The sequence below is a fragment of the Ranitomeya imitator genome, chromosome 6 (genome assembly GCF_032444005.1).
Source record: "Ranitomeya imitator isolate aRanImi1 chromosome 6, aRanImi1.pri, whole genome shotgun sequence".
In the NCBI taxonomy this organism is placed as follows: domain Eukaryota; kingdom Metazoa; phylum Chordata; class Amphibia; order Anura; family Dendrobatidae; genus Ranitomeya; species Ranitomeya imitator.
Window position 1 is genome coordinate 209418774 of NC_091287.1, and position 24954 is coordinate 209443727.

A 24954-nucleotide genomic window follows, 5' to 3' on the forward strand; every position below is an offset into this window, starting at 1 on the left:
CCCCATACATTACATGAGTGATAACTATTGTACATTCTACAATAGGTCATAAATCAGACAGTATAGTCCTCCATACAGTATTCTGGGCACCACAGTGCTCCATACAGAATAATGAGCCCCATATATTGCTCCATACAGAATAACATGCCCCATATATTGCTCCATACAGAATAACATGCCCCATATATTGCTCCATACAGTATAATGAGCCCCATATATTGCTCCATACAGTATAATGAGCCCCACTTGATGCTCCATACTGTATAATGGCCACACATGGTGCTCCATACTGTATAATGGCCACACATGATGCTCCATACTGTATAATGGCCACACAGTGCTCCATACTGTATAATGGCCACACATGATGCTCCATACTGTATAATGACCACACAGTGCTCCATACTGTATAATGGCCACACATGATGCTCCATACTGTATAAAGGCCACACATGATGCTCCATACTGTATAATGGCCACACATAATGCTCCATACTGTATAATGAGCACACATAATGCTCCATACTGTATAATGGCCACACATGATGCACGATACTGTAAAATGGCCACACATGATGCACCATACTGTATAATGGCCTCACATGATGCTCCATACTGTATAATGGGCCCACATGATGCTCAATACTGTATAATGGCCACACATGATGCTCCATACTGTATAATGACTGCACATGATGCTCCATACTGTACAATGGCCACACATGATACTCCATACTGTATAATGACTGCACATGATGCTCCATACTGTATAATGGCCACACATAGTTACTCCTACACACACGGCTGTGCTCCGTACACCTTGTAAATACGGCTCCACTCCGTACTCACATGGTTCCGCTCCATACACCTCACACACACCCGGCTCTGCTCCATACACCTCATACACACGTGGCTCTGCTCCATACACCTCATACACATGCAGCTCGCTCTGTACACCTAATACACACCCGGCTCCGCTCCGTACACCTAATACACACCCGGCTCTGCTCCGTACACCTCATACACACCCGGCTCCGCTCCATACACCTCGTAGACACACGGCTCCCCTCCATACACCTCATACACATGCGGCTCTGCTCCGTACACCTCGTACACATTCAGCTCCGCTCCATACACCTCGTACACATGGCTCCGCTCCATACACCTCGTACACACACGGCTCTGCTCCGTACACCTCATACACATTCAGCTCCGCTCCATACACCTCGTACACATGGCTCCGCTCCATACACCTCTTACACACACGGCTCTGCTCCGTACACCTTGTACACACATGGCTCCGCTCCGTACACACACGGCTCTGCTCCATACACATCGTACACATTCAGCTCCGCTCCATACACCTTGTACACACACGGCTCCGCTCCGTACACCTCGTACACATTCATCTCTGCTCTGTACACCTCGTACACACACGGCTCCACTCCATACACCTCATACACACATGGCTCCGCTCCATACACCTCATACACATTCATCTCTGCTCTGTACACCTCGTACACACACAGCTCCACTACATACATCTCATACACACACAGCTCCGCTCCGTACACCTCATACACATTCAGCTCTGCTCCATACATCTCATACACACACGGCTCCGCTCCGTACACCTCATACACATTCAGCTCTGCTCCATACACCTCAGACACACGGCTCCGCTCCATACACCTCGTACACACATGGCTCCACTTCATGCACCTCATACACACACGGCTCCGCTCCACACACCTCATACACACACGGTTCCGCTCCATACACCTCATACACACACGGCTCTGCTCCATACACCTCATACACATGGCTCCGCTCCATGCACCTCATACACACACGGCTCCACTCCATACACCTCATACACACACTTACCATTGCAACCAGCACAGAGTCCTGCAATCCATGGAGGTCCCGATCATGTGACCCGTGACTCCTCCCCTCTTGTGACCTCATCACAGGTCCTGTTTGCACAGAGCAGCCAATATGTGGTGTGCTGCTCTGCAGGTGCAAGGATGATCGGCTGATATTGCACACCGTGGGTTGTGAGCAGGGGCGCGCGCACCACACTAGTGACAGCAAATGTCAGGGATTATGTAGAGTCAGCACCAGGTGCTCTGACTGCCGCTCTGCCGCCCCTTGTCTTTCAGTGAGGCCTGCCGCCTGACGCAAAGGGCTCAACTTGCCCCACGATAGCGGCGCCCGTGTAAGTAGGCATAGAGACTTACAGGTCATTTCTATTCCTAAGTACAATGTCAGACTGGGTTTTTTGGGCAGACCATATAAATTGGAGGGCTTAAAGAACAAAAATAATTCAAATTTAGTTTTGATTTAACAATATCTGCCTAAATTATTGATGCTTCCTGAAGTGTGATTTTGTTTCCACACTGCATGAATATAAAGGTATCTAAATTAGAGGCACAAATACACACACACACACATTCCCTGAAGAAGATATTACGAAACGTGCATTGGGGTGAAGGGAAGAACGGCCAGATCCCGCAATCACACGCTGGACCTTATACTGGGATTCCCCTCTCAATAGGTAATACTTGTTTTCATCTTCTCTTTACACTAGATAAGGATTGTTCGGCAGTTTCTTAATATTGAAATTCGTTTCAGCACTTGACTCTGTACACTTTCATTATGTTAATACCTGAAAAGGAGACTGCTGTGTCCTAAGAATCAATTTTGGATTTATTTGATACATGAACTTATTGACTTTTTAAATCAATTTTGTCCAGCATAGATCCACAAGGATATCTCCATTATCTTACTAATATATTTGCAGCTAGATCTGGCAGGCCTCCCTCACACAAGTGGCATCTTGTTAACCTTTCTAATTAAAAAATATGTGTTTTAAGAATGTTTAATAAAACTATGTAATTTTTAAACAAACACATTGTTCTGTAAGTGGTTATTTTTATATGCTCCTGTCAATATTATTGATTCAGGTCATACTGATGGATTTTTTTTATGTTCTTATATGACCACAATTAATTTTTGTTGGACTTTGCTTGATAACTAGTGTTGAGCATTCCGATACCGCAAGTATCGGGTATCGGCCGATATTTGCGGTATCGGAATTCCGATACTGAATTCCGATACTTCCCGCGTATCGGATACCGGAATCGGAAGTTCCCAGAATTCAAATTGAACGCAGCAGCCAATGAGGAATGAATGAAAGTGTGGGCACATCCTGTTTAGCATGGTGGGCATGTAAGTACTGGCAAGGCTTGGATTGGCTGCTGAAATGATGTCACTCTGCACTATAAAAAACGCTGCCGCCATTTTGCGCTCACTCTGCTGTGATTTCAGTTAGGGACAGGACGCTGTGTTCTAACTGAGGGCCAGTTGAGCTTGCTAATTGCTTTATTTTCCTTTCCAAAGGCTAATTTAGCAAAACGCTGTGTGTTCTTCACTGTTCACCTTGCTCTTGCCTTGCAGCGCTGTTTTAACAGCGTTCTGCAAGGTCTCTGTGTGTGTGTGTGTGTGCAGCTCACTCTGTAGTCTGTGTGCAGCCATATACCCGGTTGTATTCAGGGGGGGTTAACACTGCCTCACACAGTTGTTCTTTTTTGCTCTTAGTGCAGCCTGCTGCACATTTTTTCTCAAATTTCCTATTAGTGTTTTTCCACCAGTCTCCAGCTCTATTGTGGAAAAACACTACATAGGATAACCTAGAGGGGGGTTTTTGGGCCTTGCAGCGCCGTTTACGGCTGTCTGCACGGTCTCCGTGTGAGCCCAGCTCGCCCTGTAGTCTGTGTGCAGCCATAGCCGGTTGGATTCAGCTCAGGGTTCGTTACTGGCTCATACCTTGAGAAAAATTTTCCTTTTTTTCAAATAGTGCAGCCTGTTTAAAATTTGAAAAAAAAAATTCCTATTAGTGTCTTTCCACTCGTATCCAGCTAAATAGTGGAAAAACACTATATAGGATAACCTAGAGGAGGGTTTTTTGGCCTTGCAGCGCCGTTTACGGCTGTCTGCACGGTCTCCGTGTGAGCCCAGCTCGCCCTGTAGTCTGTGTGCAGCCATAGCCGGTTGGATTCAGCTCAGGGTTCGTTACTGGCTCATACCTTGAGAAAAATTTTCCTTTTTTTCAAATAGTGCAGCCTGTTTAAAATTTGAAAAAAAAAATTCCTATTAGTGTCTTTCCACTCGTATCCAGCTAAATAGTGGAAAAACACTATATAGGATAACCTAGAGGAGGGTTTTTTGGCCTTGCAGCGCCGTTTACGGCTGTCTGCACGGTCTCCGTGTGAGCCCAGCTCGCCCTGTAGTCTGTGTGCAGCCATAGCCGGTTGGATTCAGCTCAGGGTTCGTTACTGGCTCATACCTTGAGAAAAATTTTCCTTGTTTTCAAATAGTGCAGCCTGTTTAAAATTTGAAAAAAAAAAAATTCCTATTAGTGTCTTTCCACCAGTCTCCAGCTCAATTGTGGAAAAACACTACATAGGATAACCTAGAGGGTTTTTTTGGGGCCTTGCAGCGCCGTTTACGGCTGTCTGCACGGTCTCTGTGTGAGCGCAGCTCGCCCTGTAGTCTGTGTGCAGCCATAGCCGGTTGGATTCAGCTCAGGGTGCGTTACTGCCTCATACCTTGAAAAACAATTTCCTTTTTTTCAAATAGTGCAGCCAGTTTAAAATTTGAAAAAAAAAATTCCTATTAGTGTCTTTCCACTTGTATCCAGCTAAATAGTGGAAAAACACTATATAGGATAACCTAGAGGAGGGTTTTTTGGCCTTGCAGCGCCGTTTACGGCTGTCTGCACGGTCTCCGTGTGATTTAAACTAGCTCTGTAGCCCGATCTGCACCAAAAAAAAGGTTAAGTTCACCAAACACAACTTAACACTTGTGTAGGCCACATTTGAAAAATAATAAAGTTTAGTCCACAATTTACAACATTAGTGTTTCTTACACCTGTTAGGAGGAGCATTACAGGAATAAGCACACTAAGGCCTTAGTACTTTTCTGCTTATCTTTATCTGTCAACCAAGATGAAGAGGGCAGGGAGTAAGGCACGTGGGCGTGGGCGCGGAGCAGGGAGAGGAGCAGGGAGAGGACGTGGTGATTCTGTGCCTGCTGCGGGCGCCGGTGACTCGTCGTCACTCAGTTTCAGCAGGGAACAGTCCTTCATGCGCAGCTTTGTCGGAGAGCGCCGTGCACCGCTGCTGCGTGAAGACCAAATTGAAGCCGTTGTCGGGTGGATGGCAGCTAACGCCTCGGCATCGACTTCAGTTAGTGCCACATCCTCTCAGGCACAGAGCACTGGAGAGCAGCCATCTGTCTCTTCACCACCTGCCAAATTGGCCAGGCAGTCAGAGAGCCCAGGACAGGAGCCGTCTCTACTTCTGTTCTCTGAATCTCTTGGCTTGGAAACAGGGGGCCAGCCAAGCAGCATTGGAGAAATGGAAGAAGAGGCAGTGTGCAGTGATGCCCAACACCTTTTTCTCTCTGACTCTGAAGAGGCAGGTGGGCCAGTGCCTCCGGTGACCACAGCGCAGTACGCATCTGATGATGAAACTCAGGTGCCGCTTTCTCGTGCGTACTGTGCTGCTGAGACTACCCAGGAGGAGCAGTTGGTGGCAGAGGGTAGTGGAGATGATGAGGTCCTTGACCCATCGTGGCGTGAGGAACAGGAAGGTGGTGGGAGCAGCTCAGAGGAAGAGCTTCCTCTTACGGGCCAAAGAGGGAGAGGGAGGGGGAAGACTGCGGAGCCTGTAGCCTCCACTTTGGCACCCGTTAGGAGCCTGTCTCTTTCCAAAGCCAAAAAGGGCGCTCCCAAGACTTGCAGTGCCTGGTCCTTTTTTGACACAGTTGCAGATGACATTTGTTTTGTCAAATGCAAGCTGTGTCATCATAAAGTAAAAAGAGGGAAAAATGTCAGCAACCTCAATACCACAAATATGTGGAAACATGTGCGGACCAGGCACGCGGTGGAGTTACAGAAACACACTGAAGATGTAGGCCAACCAACAGCGGCAGCTACCACCTCTTCAGCTCGTGTTGCCTCTTCCTCCAGCTCACGCACAGCTGGTTTGGCTTCCTCCCAGAGACCTTGTGTAATTCCACCCACAGCACCACCTTCCCAGTCATCCTCACACTCCCAGTCTACTCTACAGCCATCGGTAGTACAGGCATGGGAGAAAAGGCGGGCATTCTCGGCCAACCACCCCCGAGCACAGGCTCTGAATGCAGGCATTGCCAAACTGTTGTCCCTGGAAATGCTCTCGTTCAGGCTGGTGGAGACTGACAGCTTCCGTGACTTGATGGCATTGGCAGTCCCACAGTACAAGGTGCCCAGCCGCTTTTACTTCAGCAGGCAGGCTGTCCCTGCCCTGCACAGGCATGTTGAGGCAAACATAAAACATGCGCTACTGAACGCCGTCAGTAGCAAGGTCCACCTCACCACCGATGCGTGGACCAGTCAGCATGGACAGGGGCGATATGTTTCCCTCACTGCCCATTGGGTTAATGTTGTTGAGCCAGGTACAGATCGTGCGAGTGGCGCAGGACGTGTCCTGCCCACTCCAAGGATTGCAGGAATCCAGTCTGTACGCATCGACTCCTCCTCTTACACCAGTTCCTCTGATTCCTCTCTGCAGGATCCGTCACAGTCCACCCCCACATGGACCCGTGAACGTTTACCTATGACCGACATGAGCACAGCCGTGGCCAAACGTCAGCAGGCCGTCTTGAAACTAGTTTCATTGGGGCATCGAAGCCACACAGCGCAGGAGCTCTGGAATGCCATAAAGCAGGAGAGCGATGTGTGGTTACTGCCAGCGAATCTCCAGCCAGGCATGGTAGTGTGTGACAATGGCCGAAATCTGGTGGCAGCTTTGGCCCTTGGCAACCTCACTCACATCCCATGTCTGGCACATGTGCTCAATTTGGTTGTGCAGAGTTTTCTGAGGGACTATCCGGATCTTGATGCCCTGCTGCACAAGGTCCGCCTAGAGTGTGCTCACTTGCGGCGTTCCAGCTTGGCCAGATCCCGCATTGCTGCTCTGCAGCGCCGATTCCGCCTTCCGGAACACCGCATCATATGTGACCTACCTACCCGGTGGAATTCCACGTTACATATGTTGGAGCGGTTGTGTGAGCAGCAGCAAGCAGTTATGGAGTACCAGCTGCATCAGGCGCAAAGAAGTCGCAGTCAGCGCCGATCAGACTTCACAACCACAGAGTGGGCCACTATGAAGGACGTCTGCCAGGTTTTGCGTCCTTTTGATTATTCCACGCGGATGGCAAGTGCAGATGATGCACTAGTCAGCATGACTGTCCCCCTTATCTGCCTGCTTCAGCAAACTTTGCAAGGGTTAAGGGATGATGTGGTGGAAGAGGTGGAGGATGAGGAGTCACCTTTTCCATCAGCTTCTGGAGAGTCAGCGCCACGTGGTTCCTCACAAAGGGGTACGCAGGGGCCAATTTGTGAGGAGGATGAGGAGGAGTCAATGGAGGAGGAAGAGCTCCATCCAGAGGAGGGAGCGACACAATTGTCCAGTGGTCAGTGTGTACAGCGAGGGTGGGGTGATGACGAGCGGGCAGAGATCATGTCTCAAGCAGGGGACAGCGTTTCTGGGCCGGTTGGCACTCTGCAGCACATGGTGGATTTCATGCTGCAGTGCCTGAGAAACGACCGCCGCATCGACCACATTCTCAACATGCCTGATTATTGGGTGTTCACCCTCCTCGATCCTCGCTACCGGGACAACGTCCAAAACCTCATCCCTGCGTTGACCCGGGAGCGTAAATTGCGGGAGTACCACGACACACTGGTGAATTCCATCATCTTCTCCTGTCCAACTGAGAGGAGTGCTGCTAGTGCTTTACAAAGCAGCTCAGTGCGTCGAGGCAGTGGGGGAGGCTCTGCCCAAAGAGGGAGCAGAAGCAGTGCCTCTGCCCAAGGCAAGCCCAGTATGGCACAACTCTGGCACACTTTTGTGTGCCCGCCCCAAATGTCTACACCATCACCGGCGGCTCCAGTCAGCAGGAGGCAACGGTTCCGTCAGATGGTGACAGACTACATGGCTTGCCCTCTTACTGTACTCCCAGACGGCTCTTCCCCGTTCAAGTTTTGGGTCTCTAAGCTGGATACATGGCCAGAGCTAAGCCAGTATGCATTGGAGGTGCTGGCTTGCCCTGCGGCTAGTGTCTTATCGGAACGTGTCTTTAGTGCCGCAGGTGGTGTACTAACAGACCGTCGCATGCGACTATCCTCCGATAATGTTGACCGGCTTACTTTCCTGAAAATGAACCAGGCCTGGATCTCGCAGGAATTTGCCACTCCTCTGCCTGATTAAGTAATTGGGTGTCATCCAGGTCTCCTGCTGTGTTCATCTTTCTACCACCTGAACTGCTATTCCTGGGCTCCAACACCGCCAGTTGCGGCTCAGAAGTGCAGGCTGCACAGTAAAAACATACGACCCAGTGTTATTGGGTTTCAGTAACGTCAGCTGATCCCCAGCTGTGTAGCCGGCAATGTGTCCTGCGACCGCCACGCTGGCACAACAACCTAAATGTAAGGGAACCTGTCCCCCCCCCCCCCCGTCGTTTGTTACTGAAAGAGCCATCTTGTGCAGCAGTAATGCTGCGCAAGGAAAAGGTAGCTCTTTTTTTTTAGCTCTTTGCACACGCAGAACTTAACACTTATAAAATGTGTTCACTGATACCGTTATACCGTCCCGGAGCTGGGACTTTCCTTCGTAATGTGACGCAGCACAGCCGTCATTCCTACCCCCTTGGTGCCATGCGCTGCCTCCTCAGCGTTGTTTTAAGCTGTCACGGAGCCTGCGCTGTTCTGTTATCCCTTGGGCATGCCCTATTTGCGCTGCCTGTCTTCTGACATAATTTGGTGTCAGGCTGGCTGCGCCTGTGCGGCCGCGGTGCCCGAGATCCCGCCTCGCAGTGTCTTCTGATTGAGTCATACTGCGGGCCTGGGATCCATGGGCATGCGCAGTGCATATCTTCCCCTCGGGCTCTCGCTCATTTCCCTCCGCCTTCTTTAGACTGTGCGCCGTCAGCTGATCCCTAGCATGCCACGGCCGTGACACCGCACAGTCTGAAGAAGAGGGAAGGAGGGGAGTGAGAGTCGAGGTTATGCACTGTGCATGCCCATGGTTCCAAGGCCCGCAGTGGGATTACGTTAGATGAGACTGCGAGGTGGGATCTGGAGCAGCGTGGACGCACAGGCACTGACAGCCTGACACCAAATTATGTCAGAAGACAGGCAGCGCTAATTGGGCATGGCCAAGGGCTAACAGAACAGCGCAGGCTCCGTGACAGCTTAAAACAACGCTGAGGAGGCAGCGCACGGCATCAAGGGGATAGGAATGACAGCTGTGCTGTGTCCCATTACGAAGGAAATTCGCACCTCCGGAACGGTTTAACGGTATAAAGGGACACATTTTTAGTGTTTACTTCGGTGTTTGCAAGGAGCATAATTAAAAGAGCAACCTTTTCCCTTTGCATCCTTAGTGCTGCACAACATGGCTCTTTCAGCTACAAACGTCTTGGGGGGGGGGGGTTAAAGGTTTCCTTTCAACTTGCTCCAATCAGGCTTCGGCCTACACTCTGTTCCTCTGCTCCTCCTGCTGTCCCTGGGCTCTAACACCGCCAGTTGGTGCCTGGAAGTGCTGTGTGCACAGTCAACAGTCGCTCCTCTGTTATTGGGGTTCAGTAACGTCAGCTGATCCCCAGCTGTGTGTGCGGCAATACCTCCAATCTGCTCCTCCTGCTGTCCCTGGGCTCTAACACCGCCAGTTGGTGCCTGGAAGTGCTGTGTGCACAGTCAACAGTCGCTCCTCTGTTATTGGGGTTCAGTAACGTCAGCTGATCCCCAGCTGTGTGTGCGGCAATACCTCCAATCTGCTCCTCCTGCTGTCCCTGGGCTCTAACACCGCCAGTTGGTGCCTGGAAGTGCTGTGTGCACAGTCAACAGTCGCTCCTCTGTTATTGGGGTTCAGTAACGTCAGCTGATCCCCAGCTGTGTATCCGGCAACGTGTCATGCGACCGCCACGCTGGCACAACTAAAATGTAAGGGGACCTGTCCCCCCCCCCCCCTAGGCGTTTGTTACTGAAAGAGCCACCATGTGCAGCACTAATACTGCACAAGGGAAAGGTCGCTCTTGAAATTATGCTCCTTGCAAACGCTGAACTACACACTCATGTAATGTGTCCCCTCACACCGTCCAACCGTCCCGGAGGTGGGACTTTCCTTTGTAATGTGACGCAGCACAGCCGTCATTGCTACCCCCTTGGCACCGTGCGCTGCCTCCTTAGCGTTGTTTGATTCCGTCATGGACCCTGCGCTGTTATGTTATCCCTTGGCCATGCACAGTTTGCGCTGCCCGTCCTCTGACATCATTTGTTGTCGTCCTGGCTGCGCCTGTGCGTCCACGCTGCCCGAAATCACACCTCGCAGTGTCGTCTAATGTGATCCCACAGTGGGCCTGGTATCCATGGCCATGCGCAGTGCATATACTAGCCTCTCACTCCCCTTCTTCACGCTTCTTCAGACTAGGCGGCGTCAGCTGATCCCTAATAGCATGCCACGGCCGTGACGCCGCACAGTCTGAAGAAGCAGGAAGGAGGTGAGTGAGAGGCGATGATATGCACTGCGCATGCCCATGGATCCCTGGCCCGCAGTGGGACTACATTAGATGACACTGCAAGGTTGGATCTCGGGCAGCTTGGACCCACAGGCACTGCCAGCCTGACACCTACATGATGTCAGAAGACGGGCACCGCTAACTGTGCATGGCCAAGGGATAACATTACAGTGCGGGCTCCGTGACAGAACCAAACAACGTTGAGGAGGTGGTGCCCGGCACCAAGGGGGTTGGAATGACGGCTGTGCTGTGTCACATTACAAAGGAAAGTCCCACTTCCGGGATGGTTTGACGGTGTGAGGGGACACATTATATGAGTGTGTACTTCAGCGTTTGCAAGGAGCATAATTTTCGGAGCCACCATTTTCCATGTGCAGTATTACTGCTGTACAAGATGGCTCTTTCAGCAACAAATGCCTGGGGGGGGGGGGTTAAAGGTTCCCTTTCAACTTGCTCCACTGCAGGCTTCGGCCTACACTCTGCTCCTCTTTGATTCCCTGGGTTTCAACACTGTCAGTTGCCAACTGGAAGTGTTGTCTACACAGAAAAAACACTAGGTGATGTGTCAGTGGGGTTCAGCACCGCCAGCTGTTCCCCTGCTGTGTAGTCGGCAACGTGTCCAGCACAAGCCACGCTGGCACAACAGAACAAAAGCTGCCACCAGTGCAGGCTTCGGCCTACACTCTGCTCCTCTCCTCCTCCTGCTGACCCTGGGCTCAAACACCGCTAGTTTTTGCCCGGAAGTGCTAGCTGCACAGAGAAAAACACCAGCCAATGTGTTAGTGGGGTTCAGCAACGCCAGCTGTTCCCCTGCTGTGTAGCCGGCAACGTGACCTGCAAACGCCATGCAGGCACAGGAACTGAAATTAAAAGGGAACCTGGCCCCACCCCCCCAGGTGTTTCTATGTATAACAGCCACCTAGTACAGCAGTACTGCTGCATTTGTACAAGGTGGCTGACTTTTTCTCCTTGCCCACGTGTAACTCAACACGTACAAAATGTGTCTCATTGAGACCATTCCACTGTCCCTGAGGTGTGACTTTCCTTTGTAATGATACGCAGCACCCCCCTTGGTAGCGTTTCCCGTCTTTTGTCATCATGGTTAGCTGGCTGCGCCTGTGCATCCGCCCTGCTAGAAACAACGCCCCTCGTTGTCATATTTATTTTGTCAGCGAGGGTGTGGTTTATGGGCACGAGCAGTGCATATGTTCGCCTGTCTTAACTCATCTCCTTCCGCCTTCTTCAGACTGTGCGGCCTCCTGGCCGTGGTAGGCGATAAGGGATCAGCTGAGGCCGCCCAGTCTGGAGCAGGTGTAAGGACATGTGTAAGCGGCAAACCTATTTACTGCACAAGGCCACGAATCCCAGCCACGCAGTGTGATTTTTTGAAAACACACTGTGGGTCTGGGATTCATGTCCATCGCTAACCGCAACGGCCGACATGAAATGAGGTCAGAAGACAGGAAGCGCTCACAGCGCATGGCCAAGGGATCACAATAGCGCAGACTCCTGTACAGCAAATAACAACGCTCAGGAATCTGCGCCCAGTACCTAGGTGCAAATTTTGACACCTGTGCTGCGTCTCGTTAAAAAGACAAGTCACGCCTCCACAACTGTTTGACAGTATAATGGGCTAAATAGTGTACGTGTTTTAGTCAGCGTGTGCAAGGAGCAAAACAAATAGAGCAACCTTTTACTTGTGCAGCATTAATGCTGCACAAGGTGTGGCTCTTGTACCTTGCAACACCTGAGGGGGGGTTAAAGGTAACCTTTGAAATTGGTTCAACTAGGCTTCGGCCTACACTCTGCTCCTCTACTCCTCCTGCTGACCCTGGGCTCAAACACCGCTAGTTTTTGCCCGGAAATGCTAGCTGCACAGAGAAAAACACCAGCCAATGTGTTAGTGGGGTTCAGCACCGCCAGCTGTTCCCCCGCTGTGTAGCCGGCATCGTGTCCAGCACAAGCCACGCTGGCACAACCAACCAAAAGCTGCCACCAGTGCAGGCTTCGGCCTACACTTTGCTCCTCTCCTCCTCCTCCTGCTGACCCTGGGCTCTAACACCGCTAGTTTTTGCCCGGACATGCAATCTGCACAGAGAAAAACACCAGTCAATGTGTCAGTGGGGTTCAGCAACGCCAGCTGTTCCCCTGCTGTGTAGCTTGCAACGTGACCTGCAAACGCCACGCAGGCACATGAACTGAAATTGAAGGGAGCCTGCCCCCCACCCACAGGTGTTTCTATGTATATCAGCCACCTTGTACAGCAGTACTGCTGCATTTGTACAAGGTGGCTGACTTTTTCTCCTTGCCCACGTGGAACTCAACACGTACAAAATGTGTCTCATTAGAGACCATTACAATGTCCCTGAGGTGTGACTTTCCTTTGTAATGACACGCAGCACCACCCTTGTTAGCGCTGCCCGTCTTTTGACATCATTGGTTAGCTGGCTGCGCCTGTGCATCTCCCCTGCTCGAAACAACGGCCCTCGGTGTCTTATTTTTTTGGACAGCGAGGGTGTGATTGATGGGCATGTGCAGTGCATATGTTTGCCTGTGTTCACTCATCTCCTTCCGCCTTCTTCAGACTGGGTGTCCTCATGGCCGCGGCAGGCGATAAGGGATCAGATGAGGCCGCCCAGTCTGAAGCAGGTGTAAGGACATGTGTGAGCGGCAAACATATTTAGTGCACCAGGGCACGAATCCCAGCACCGCAGTGTGATTTTTTAAAAACACACTGTGGGTCTGGGATTCATGTCCATCGCTAACCGCAACGGCCGACATGAAATGAGGTCAGAAGACAGGAAGCGCTCACAGCGCATGGCCAAGGGATCACAATAGCGCAGACTCCTGTACAGCAAATAACAACGCTCAGGAAGCTGCGCCCAGTACCTAGGTGCAAATTTTGACACCTGTGCTGCGTCTCGTTAAAAAGACAAGTCACGCCTCCACAACTGTTTGACAGTATAATGGGCTAAATAGTGTACGTGTTTTAGTCAGCGTGTGCAAGGAGCAAAACAAATAGAGCAACCTTTTACTTGTGCAGCATTAATGCTGCACAAGGTGTGGCTCTTGTACCTTGCAACACCTGAGGGGGGGGTTAAAGGTAACCTTTGAAATTGGTTCAACTAGGCTTCGGCCTACACTCTGCTCCTCTACTCCTCCTGCTGACCCTGGGCTCAAACACCGCTAGTTTTTGCCCGGAAATGCTAGCTGCACAGAGAAAAACACCAGCCAATGTGTTAGTGGGGTTCAGCACCGCCAGCTGTTCCCCTGCTGTGTAGTCGGCAACGTGTCCAGCACAAGCCACGCTGGCACAACAGAACAAAAGCTGCCACCAGTGCAGGCTTCGGCCTACACTTTGCTCCTCTCCTCCTCCTGCTGACCCTGGGCTCAAACAACGCCAGTTTCTGCCCGGACATGCTAGCTGCACAGAGAAAAACACCAGCCAATGTGTTAGTGGGGTTCAGCACCGCCAGCTGTTCCCCCGCTGTGTAGCCGGCATCGTGTCCAGCACAAGCCACGCTGGCACAACCGACCAAAAGCTGCCACCAGTGCAGGCTTCGGCCTACACTTTGCTCCTCTCCTCCTCCTCCTGCTGACCCTGGGCTCTAACACCGCTAGTTTTTGCCCGGACATGCAATCTGCACAGAGAAAAACACCAGTCAATGTGTTAGTGGGGTTCAGCAACGCCAGCTGTTCCCCTGCTGTGTAGCTTGCAACGTGACCTGCAAACGCCACGCAGGCACATGAACTGAAATTGAAGGGAGCCTGCCCCCCACCCACAGGTGTTTCTATGTATATCAGCCACCTTGTACAGCAGTACTGCTGCATTTGTACAAGGTGGCTGACTTTTTCTCCTTGCCCACGTGGAACTCAACACGTACAAAATGTGTCTCATTAGAGACCATTACAATGTCCCTGAGGTGTGACTTTCCTTTGTAATGACACGCAGCACCACCCTTGTTAGCGCTGCCCGTCTTTTGACATCATTGGTTAGCTGGCTGCGCCTGTGCATCTCCCCTGCTCGAAACAACGGCCCTCGGTGTCTTATTTTTTTGGACAGCGAGGGTGTGATTGATGGGCATGTGCAGTGCATATGTTTGCCTGTGTTCACTCATCTCCTTCCGCCTTCTTCAGACTGGGTGTCCTCATGGCCGCGGCAGGCGATAAGGGATCAGATGAGGCCGCCCAGTCTGAAGCAGGTGTAAGGACATGTGTGAGCAGCAAACATATTTAGTGCACCAGGGCACGAATCCCAGCACCGCAGTGTGATTTTTTAAAAACACACTGTGGGTCTGGGATTCATGTCCATCGCTAACCGCAACGGCCGACATGAAATGAGGTCAGAAGACAGGAAGCGCTCACAGCGCATGGCCAAGGGATCACAATAGCGCAGACTCCTGTACAGCAAATAACAACGCTCAGGAAGCTGCGCCCAGTACCTAGGTGCAAATTTTGACACCTGTGCTGCGTCTCGTTAAAAAGACAAGTCACGCCTCCACAACTGTTTGACAGTATAATGGGCTAAATAGTGTACGTGTTTTAGTCAGCGTGTGCAAGGAGCAAAACAAATAGAGCAACCTTTTACTTGTGCAGCATTAATGCTGCACAAGGTGTGGCTCTTGTACCTTGCAACACCTGAGGGGGGGGTTAAAGGTAACCTTTGAAATTGGTTCAACTAGGCTTCGGCCTACACTCTGCTCCTCTACTCCTCCTGCTGACCCTGGGCTCAAACACCGCTAGTTTTTGCCCGGAAATGCTAGCTGCACAGAGAAAAACACCAGCCAATGTGTTAGTGGGGTTCAGCACCGCCAGCTGTTCCCCTGCTGTGTAGTCGGCAACGTGTCCAGCACAAGCCACGCTGGCACAACAGAACAAAAGCTGCCACCAGTGCAGGCTTCGGCCTACACTTTGCTCCTCTCCTCCTCCTGCTGACCCTGGGCTCAAACAACGCCAGTTTCTGCCCGGACATGCTAGCTGCACAGAGAAAAACACCAGCCAATGTGTTAGTGGGGTTCAGCACCGCCAGCTGTTCCCCCGCTGTGTAGCCGGCATCGTGTCCAGCACAAGCCACGCTGGCACAACCGACCAAAAGCTGCCACCAGTGCAGGCTTCGGCCTACACTTTGCTCCTCTCCTCCTCCTCCTGCTGACCCTGGGCTCTAACACCGCTAGTTTTTGCCCGGACATGCAATCTGCACAGAGAAAAACACCAGTCAATGTGTTAGTGGGGTTCAGCAACGCCAGCTGTTCCCCTGCTGTGTAGCTTGCAACGTGACCTGCAAACGCCACGCAGGCACATGAACTGAAATTGAAGGGAGCCTGCCCCCCACCCACAGGTGTTTCTATGTATATCAGCCACCTTGTACAGCAGTACTGCTGCATTTGTACAAGGTGGCTGACTTTTTCTCCTTGCCCACGTGGAACTCAACACGTACAAAATGTGTCTCATTAGAGACCATTACAATGTCCCTGAGGTGTGACTTTCCTTTGTAATGACACGCAGCACCACCCTTGTTAGCGCTGCCCGTCTTTTGACATCATTGGTTAGCTGGCTGCGCCTGTGCATCTCCCCTGCTCGAAACAACGGCCCTCGGTGTCTTATTTTTTTGGACAGCGAGGGTGTGATTGATGGGCATGTGCAGTGCATATGTTTGCCTGTGTTCACTCATCTCCTTCCGCCTTCTTCAGACTGGGTGTCCTCATGGCCGCGGCAGGCGATAAGGGATCAGATGAGGCCGCCCAGTCTGAAGCAGGTGTAAGGACATGTGTGAGCGGCAAACATATTTAGTGCACCAGGGCACGAATCCCAGCACCGCAGTGTGATTTTTTAAAAACACACTGTGGGTCTGGGATTCATGTCCATCGCTAACCGCAACGGCCGACATGAAATGAGGTCAGAAGACAGGAAGCGCTCACAGCGCATGGCCAAGGGATCACAATAGCGCAGACTCCTGTACAGCAAATAACAACGCTCAGGAAGCTGCGCCCAGTACCTAGGTGCAAATTTTGACACCTGTGCTGCGTCTCGTTAAAAAGACAAGTCACGCCTCCACAACTGTTTGACAGTATAATGGGCTAAATAGTGTACGTGTTTTAGTCAGCGTGTGCAAGGAGCAAAACAAATAGAGCAACCTTTTACTTGTGCAGCATTAATGCTGCACAAGGTGTGGCTCTTGTACCTTGCAACACCTGAGGGGGGGGTTAAAGGTAACCTTTGAAATTGGTTCAACTAGGCTTCGGCCTACACTCTGCTCCTCTACTCCTCCTGCTGACCCTGGGCTCAAACACCGCTAGTTTTTGCCCGGAAATGCTAGCTGCACAGAGAAAAACACCAGCCAATGTGTTAGTGGGGTTCAGCACCGCCAGCTGTTCCCCTGCTGTGTAGTCGGCAACGTGTCCAGCACAAGCCACGCTGGCACAACAAAACAAAAGCTGCCACCAGTGCAGGCTTCGGCCTACACTTTGCTCCTCTCCTCCTCCTGCTGACCCTGGGCTCAAACAACGCCAGTTTCTGCCCGGACATGCTAGCTGCACAGAGAAAAACACCAGCCAATGTGTTAGTGGGGTTCAGCACCGCCAGCTGTTCCCCCGCTGTGTAGCCGGCATCGTGTCCAGCACAAGCCACGCTGGCACAACCGACCAAAAGCTGCCACCAGTGCAGGCTTCGGCCTACACTTTGCTCCTCTCCTCCTCCTCCTGCTGACCCTGGGCTCTAACACCGCTAGTTTTTGCCCAGACATGCAATCTGCACAGAGAAAAACACCAGTCAATGTGTTAGTGGGGTTCAGCAACGCCAGCTGTTCCCCTGCTGTGTAGCTTGCAACGTGACCTGCAAACGCCACGCAGGCACATGAACTGAAATTGAAGGGAGCCTGCCCCCCACCCACAGGTGTTTCTATGTATATCAGCCACCTTGTACAGCAGTACTGCTGCATTTGTACAAGGTGGCTGACTTTTTCTCCTTGCCCACGTGGAACTCAACACGTACAAAATGTGTCTCATTAGAGACCATTACAATGTCCCTGAGGTGTGACTTTCCTTTGTAATGACACGCAGCACCACCCTTGTTAGCGCTGCCCGTCTTTTGACATCATTGGTTAGCTGGCTGCGCCTGTGCATCTCCCCTGCTCGAAACAACGGCCCTCGGTGTCTTATTTTTTTGGACAGCGAGGGTGTGATTGATGGGCATGTGCAGTGCATATGTTTGCCTGTGTTCACTCATCTCCTTCCGCCTTCTTCAGACTGGGTGTCCTCATGGCCGCGGCAGGCGATAAGGGATCAGATGAGGCCGCCCAGTCTGAAGCAGGTGTAAGGACATGTGTGAGCGGCAAACATATTTAGTGCACCAGGGCACGAATCCCAGCACCGCAGTGTGATTTTTTAAAAACACACTGTGGGTCTGGGATTCATGTCCATCGCTAACCGCAACGGCCGACATGAAATGAGGTCAGAAGACAGGAAGCGCTCACAGCGCATGGCCAAGGGATCACAATAGCGCAGACTCCTGTACAGCAAATAACAACGCTCAGGAAGCTGCGCCCAGTACCTAGGTGCAAATTTTGACACCTGTGCTGCGTCTCGTTAAAAAGACAAGTCACGCCTCCACAACTGTTTGACAGTATAATGGGCTAAATAGTCTACGTGTTGCATTCAGCTTGTGCAAGTAGAAAAATTAATAGAGCAACCTTTTACTTGTGCAGCATTAATGCTGCAGAAGGAGTGGCTCTTGTACTTTGTAACACCTGAGGGGGGGTTAAAGGTAACCTTTGAAATTGGTTCAACTAGGCTTCGGCCTACACTCTGCTCCTCTCCTCCTCCAGCTGACCCTGGGCTCTAACAACGCTAGTTTTTGCCCGGAAATGCTAGCTGCACAGAGAAAAACACCAGCCAATGTGTTAGTGGTGTTCAGCACCGCCAGCTGTTCCCCCGCTGTGTAGCCGGCATCGTGTCCAGCACAAGCCACGCTGGCACAACCGACCAAAAGCTGCCACCAGTGCAGGCTTCGGCCTACACTTTGCTCCTCTCCTCCTCCTGCTGACCCTGGGCTAAAACAACGCCAGTTTCTGCCCGGACATGCTAGCTGCACAGAGAAAAACACCAGCCAATGTGTTAGTGGGGTTCAGCACCGCCAGCTGTTCCCCTGCTGTGTAGCTTGCAACGTTTCCTGCAAACGCCACGCAGGAACATGAACTGAAATTGAAGGGAGCCTGCCCCCCACCCCCCCAGGTGTTTCTATGTATAACAGCCACCTTGTACAGCAGTACTGCTGCATTTGTACAAGGTGGCTGACTTTTTCTCCTTGCACACGTGGAACTCAACAAGTACAAAATGTGTCTCATTACAGACCATTACAATGTCCCTGAGGTGTGACTTTCCTTTTTAATGACACGCAGCACCCCCATTGTTAGCGCTGCCCGTCTCCTGACATCATTGGTTGGCTGGCTGTGCCTGTGCGTCCCCCCTGCCCGACACAACGCCCCCCGTTGTCTCATATATTTTGACTGCGAGGGTGTGATTGATGGGCACGAGCAGTGCATATGTTCCCCTGTTTTCACTCCCCTCCTTCCGCCTTCTTCTGACTGTGCGGCCTCATGGCCGCGGCATGCGATAAGGGATCAGCTGAGGCCGCCCAGTCTGAAGCAGGTGTAAGGACATGTGTGAGCGGCGAACATATTTACTGCACAAGGCCACGAATCCCAGCACCGCAGTGTGACTTTAGGAAAAGCCACTGTGGGTCTGGGATTTATGGCCATCGTTAACCGCACCGGCCAACATGAAATGAGGTCATGAGACGGCCTGCACTAACAGGGTATTGCCAAGGGATAACACAAGAGCGCAGTTTCCTGTACTGCAAATAACAACGGTAAGGAATCAGCGCACAGCACCTAGGTGTAAATTTGTACACCTGTGCTGCGTCTCCTTAAAAAGACTAGTAGTCACGCCTCCACTACTGTTTGACAGTATAATGGGCTAAATAGTGTACGTGTTTAATTCAGCGTGTGCAAGGAGCAAAATTAAATAGAGCAACCTTTGACTTGTGCATCAATAATGCTGTTCAAGGTGTGGCTCTTGTACCTTGCAACACCTGAGGGGGGGGTTAAAGGTAACCTTTGAAATTGGTTCAACTAGGCTTTGGCCAACACTCTGCTCCTCTACTCCTCCTGCTGACCCTGGGCTCAAACACCGCTAGTTTTTGCCCGGAAATGCTAGCTGCACAGAGAAAAACACCAGCCAATGTGTTAGTGGGGTTCAGCACCGCCAGCTGTTCCCCTGCTGTGTAGTCGGCAACGTGTCCAGCACAAGCCACGCTGGCACAACAGAACAAAAGCTGCCACCAGTGCAGGCTTCGGCCTACACTTTGCTCCTCTCCTCCTCCTGCTGACCCTGGGCTCAAACACCGCTAGTTTTTGCCCGGAAATGCTAGCTGCACAGAGAAAAACACCAGCCAATGTGTTAGTGGGGCTCAGCAACGCCAGCTGTTCCCCTGCTGTGTAGTCGGCAACGTGTCCAGCACAAGCCACGCTGGCACAAGAGAACAAAAGCTGCCACCAGTGCAGGCTTCGGCCTACACTTTGCTCCTCTCCTCCTCCTGCTGACCCTGGGCTAAAACAACGCCAGTTTCTGCCCGGACATGCTAGCTGCACAGAGAAAAACACCAGCCAATGTGTTAGTGGGGTTCAGCACCGCCAGCTGTTCCCCTGCTGTGCAGCTTGCAACGTGACCTGCAAACGCCACGCAGGCACATGAACTGAAATTGAAGGGAGCCTGGCCCCCACCCCCAGGTGTTTCTATGTATAACAGCCACCTTGTACAGCAGTACTGCTGCATTTGTACAAGGTGGCTGATGTTTTCTCCTTGCCCACGTGGAACTCAACACGTACAAAATGTGTCTCTTTGAGACCATTCCACTGTCCCTGAGGTGTGACTTTCCTTTCTAATGATACGCAGCACCCCCCTTGGTAGCGCTTCCCGTCTTCTGACATCATTGGTTGGCTACTTGCGCCTGTTCGTCCGCCCTGCCTGAATAAAATGCTCCTCGTTGTCTTAATTATTTTGACTGCGAGGGTGTGATTGATGGGCACGAGCAGTGCATATCTTCGCCTGTCTTAACTCATCTCCTTCCGCCTTCTTCAGACTGTGCAGCCTCATGGCCGCGGCATGCGAGAAGGGATCAGCAGAGGCCGCCCAGTCTGAAGCAGGTGTAAGGACGTGTGTGAGCGGCCAAAATATTTACTGCTCAAGGCCACGAATCCCAGCACCGCAGTGTGGCTTTATGAAAAGACACTGTGGGTATGGGATTTATGGCCATCGTTAACCGCACCGGCCAACATGAAATGATGTCATAAGATGGGCAGCGCTAACAGGGCATTGCCAAGGGATAACACAAGAGCGCAGACTCCTGTACAGCAAATAACAACGCTCAGGAAGCTGCGCCAAGCACCAAGGCGTTATTTTGGACACCTGTGCTGCGTCTCATCAAAAAACCAAGTCACGCATCCACTACAGTTTGACTGTAGAATGGGGTAAATTGTGTATGTCTTTCATTCAGCGTGTGCAAGTAGACAAATTAATAGAGCAACCTTTCACTTGTGCAGCATTAATACTGCACAAGGTGTGTCTCTTGTACTTTGTAACACCTGAGGGGGGGGTTAAAGGTTTACTTTGAAATTGGTTCAACTAGGCTTCGGCCTACACTCTGCTCCTCTCCTCCTCCTCCTGCTTCAACACGGGCTCTAACATCGCTAGTTTTTGCCCGCAAGTGCTAGCTGCACAGATAAAAACACACGCCATTGTGTTAGTGGGGTTCAGCAACGCCAGCTGTTCCCCCAGTGTGTAGCCGGCAAAGTGTCCTGCAAACGCAACGCAGACACAAAGCTGCCTCCAGTGCAGGCTTCGGCCTACACTCATCTCCCCCTGCTTACCCTTTGCTCCAACACCGCTAGTTGGGGCTCTAGGAAGACAATCTTTAATAGGCAAGGCAACGCATCCGGGTTCCAGCACCGCCAGCTGGTTCTCGGCAGTGTTCTTGTCACAGGTACTCCCTCGTGCCAAGCCTGGTTTCAGCACCGTCAGCTGTTTCCGGGTTGTGTCAACTTCACTGAGACGCCTATGCTTGCCCCGTCGTGGTGCGGTTGAGTTAGCCAACTCCAGGGTGCCTCCAGTTTAGGAGCTTCCTATGTGGGCTGCGTGAACTGGTAGTCAAGGCTGGTTCTGTAGTGCCAGTAGGCCCAGCTCCCCCTGTAGGACTGTTGGGGTTCGGTAACTGCGGCTGCCTCGCGGCCTAGCTGTTCTCTCCTCTCCTGTGGGCCTTGGGGTCCACCACCTGGTTCCAGCACCGTCAGCTGGTTCCGGGCCGAGCCTTTGGCTTAGGTGCCTCCTCCTGGGTATCCGAGTTCCGCCAACGCCAGGCGGTCCTTGGTAGTGCTTTTAAGCGCGGGCACCTACAGCTTAATAACCGGGTTCCAGCACCGTCAGCTGGTCCTCGGTCGTGCCATTGGCTCTTGCACACTGGGGCAACGCATCCGGGTTCCAGCACCGCCAGCTGGTTCTCGGCAGTGTTCTTGTCACAGGTACTCCCTCGTGCCAAGCCTGGTTTCAGCACCGTCAGCTGTTTCCGGGTTGTGTCAACTTCACTGAGACGCCTATGCTTGCCCCGTCGTGGGGCGGTCGAGTTAGCCAACTCCAGGGTGCCTCCAGTTTAGGAGCTTCCTATGTGGGCTGCGTGAACTGGTAGTCAAGGCTGGTTCTGTAGTGCCAGTAGGCCCAGCTCCCCCTGTAGGACTGTTGGGGTTCGGTAACTGCGGCTGCCTCGCGGCCTAGCTGTTCTCTCCTCTCCTGTGGGCCTTGGGGTCCACCACCTGGTTCCAGCACCGTCAGCTGGTTCCGGGCCGAGCCTTTGGCTTAGGTGCCTCCTCCTGGGTATCCGAGTTCCGCCAACGCCAGGCGGTCCTTGGTAGTGCTTTTAAGCGCGGGCACCTACAGCTTAGTAACCGGGTTCCAGCACCGTCAGCTGGTCCTCGGTCGTGCCATTGGCTCTTGCACACTGGGGCAACGCATCCGGGTTCCAGCACCGCCAGCTGGTTCTCGGCAGTGTTCTTGTCACAGGTACTCCCTCGTGCCAAGCCTGGTTTCAGCACCGTCAGCTGTTTCCGGGTTGTGTCAACTTCACTGAGACGCCTATGCTTGCCCCGTCGTGGGGCGGTCGAGTTAGCCAACTCCAGGGTGCCTCCAGTTTAGGAGCTTCCTATGTGGGCTGCGTGAACTGGTAGTCAAGGCTGGTTCTGTAGTGCCAGTAGGCCCAGCTCCCCCTGTAGGACTGTTGGGGTTCGGTAACTGCGGCTGCCTCGCGGCCTAGCTGTTCTCTCCTCTCCTATGGGCCTTCGGGTCCACCACCTGGTTCCAGCACCGTCAGCTGGTTCCGGGCCGAGCCTTTGGCTTAGGTGCCTCCTCCTGGGTATCCGAGTTCCGCCAACGCCAGGCGGTCCTTGGTAGTGCTTTTAAGCGCGGGCACCTACAGCTTAGTAACCGGGTTCCAGCACCGTCAGCTGGTCCTCGGTCGTGCCATTGGCTCTTGCACACTGGGGCAACGCATCCGGGTTCCAGCACCGCCAGCTGGTTCTCGGCAGTGTTCTTGTCACAGGTACTCCCTCGTGCCAAGCCTGGTTTCAGCACCGTCAGCTGTTTCCGGGTTGTGTCAACTTCACTGAGACGCCTATGCTTGCCCCGTCGTGGGGCGGTCGAGTTAGCCAACTCCAGGGTGCCTCCAGTTTAGGAGCTTCCTATGTGGGCTGCGTGAACTGGTAGTCAAGGCTGGTTCTGTAGTGCCAGTAGGCCCAGCTCCCCCTGTAGGACTGTTGGGGTTCGGTAACTGCGGCTGCCTCGCGGCCTAGCTGTTCTCTCCTCTCCTGTGGGCCTTCGGGTCCACCACCTGGTTCCAGCACCGTCAGCTGGTTCCGGGCCGAGCCTTTGGCTTAGGTGCCTCCTCCTGGGTATCCGAGTTCCGCCAACGCCAGGCGGTCCTTGGTAGTGCTTTTAAGCGCGGGCACCTACAGCTTAGTAACCGGGTTCCAGCACCGTCAGCTGGTCCTCGGTCGTGCCATTGGCTCTTGCACACTGGGGCAACGCATCCGGGTTCCAGCACCGCCAGCTGGTTCTCGGCAGTGTTCTTGTCACAGGTACTCCCTCGTGCCAAGCCTGGTTTCAGCACCGTCAGCTGTTTCCGGGTTGTGTCAACTTCACTGAGACGCCTATGCTTGCCCCGTCGTGGGGCGGTCGAGTTAGCCAACTCCAGGGTGCCTCCAGTTTAGGAGCTTCCTATGTGGGCTGCGTGAACTGGTAGTCAAGGCTGGTTCTGTAGTGCCAGTAGGCCCAGCTCCCCCTGTAGGACTGTTGGGGTTCGGTATAACTGCGGCTGCCTCGCGGCCTAGCTGTTCTCTCCTCTCCTGTGGGCCTTGGGGTCCACCACCTGGTTCCAGCACCGTCAGCTGGTTCCGGGCCGAGCCTTTGGCTTACGTGCCTCCTCCTGGGTATCCGAGTTCCGCCAACGCCAGGCGGTCCTTGGTAGTGCTTTTAAGCGCGGGCACCTACAGCTTAGTAACCGGGTTCCAGCACCGTCAGCTGGTCCTCGGTCGTGCCATTGGCTCTTGCACACTGGGGCAACGCATCCGGGTTCCAGCACCGCCAGCTGGTTCTCGGCAGTGTTCTTGTCACAGGTACTCCCTCGTGCCAAGCCTGGTTTCAGCACCGTCAGCTGTTTCCGGGTTGTGTCAACTTCACTGAGACGCCTATGCTTGCCCCGTCGTGGGGCGGTCGAGTTAGCCAACTCCAGGGTGCCTCCAGTTTAGGAGCTTCCTATGTGGGCTGCGTGAACTGGTAGTCAAGGCTGGTTCTGTAGTGCCAGTAGGCCCAGCTCCCCCTGTAGGACTGTTGGGGTTCGGTAACTGCGGCTGCCTCGCGGCCTAGCTGTTCTCTCCTCTCCTGTGGGCCTTGGGGTCCACCACCTGGTTCCAGCACCGTCAGCTGGTTCCGGGCCGAGCCTTTGGCTTAGGTGCCTCCTCCTGGGTATCCGAGTTCCGCCAACGCCAGGCGGTCCTTGGTAGTGCTTTTAAGCGCGGGCACCTACAGCTTAGTAACCGGGTTCCAGCACCGTCAGCTGGTCCTCGGTCGTGCCATTGGCTCTTGCACACTGGGGCAACGCATCCGGGTTCCAGCACCGCCAGCTGGTTCTCGGCAGTGTTCTTGTCACAGGTACTCCCTCGTGCCAAGCCTGGTTTCAGCACCGTCAGCTGTTTCCGGGTTGTGTCAACTTCACTGAGACGCCTATGCT

The 24954-nt window shown here is 52.7% G+C and overlaps 1 protein-coding gene across 4 annotated transcripts in view; it reads right to left on the reverse strand.

Moving 5' to 3' along the window:
* Positions 1 to 24954, reverse strand: part of CTNND2 (catenin delta 2) — a 2169946-nt gene that overhangs the window by 2112 nt on the left and 2142880 nt on the right. The gene's annotated exons all lie outside the window — the stretch shown is intronic.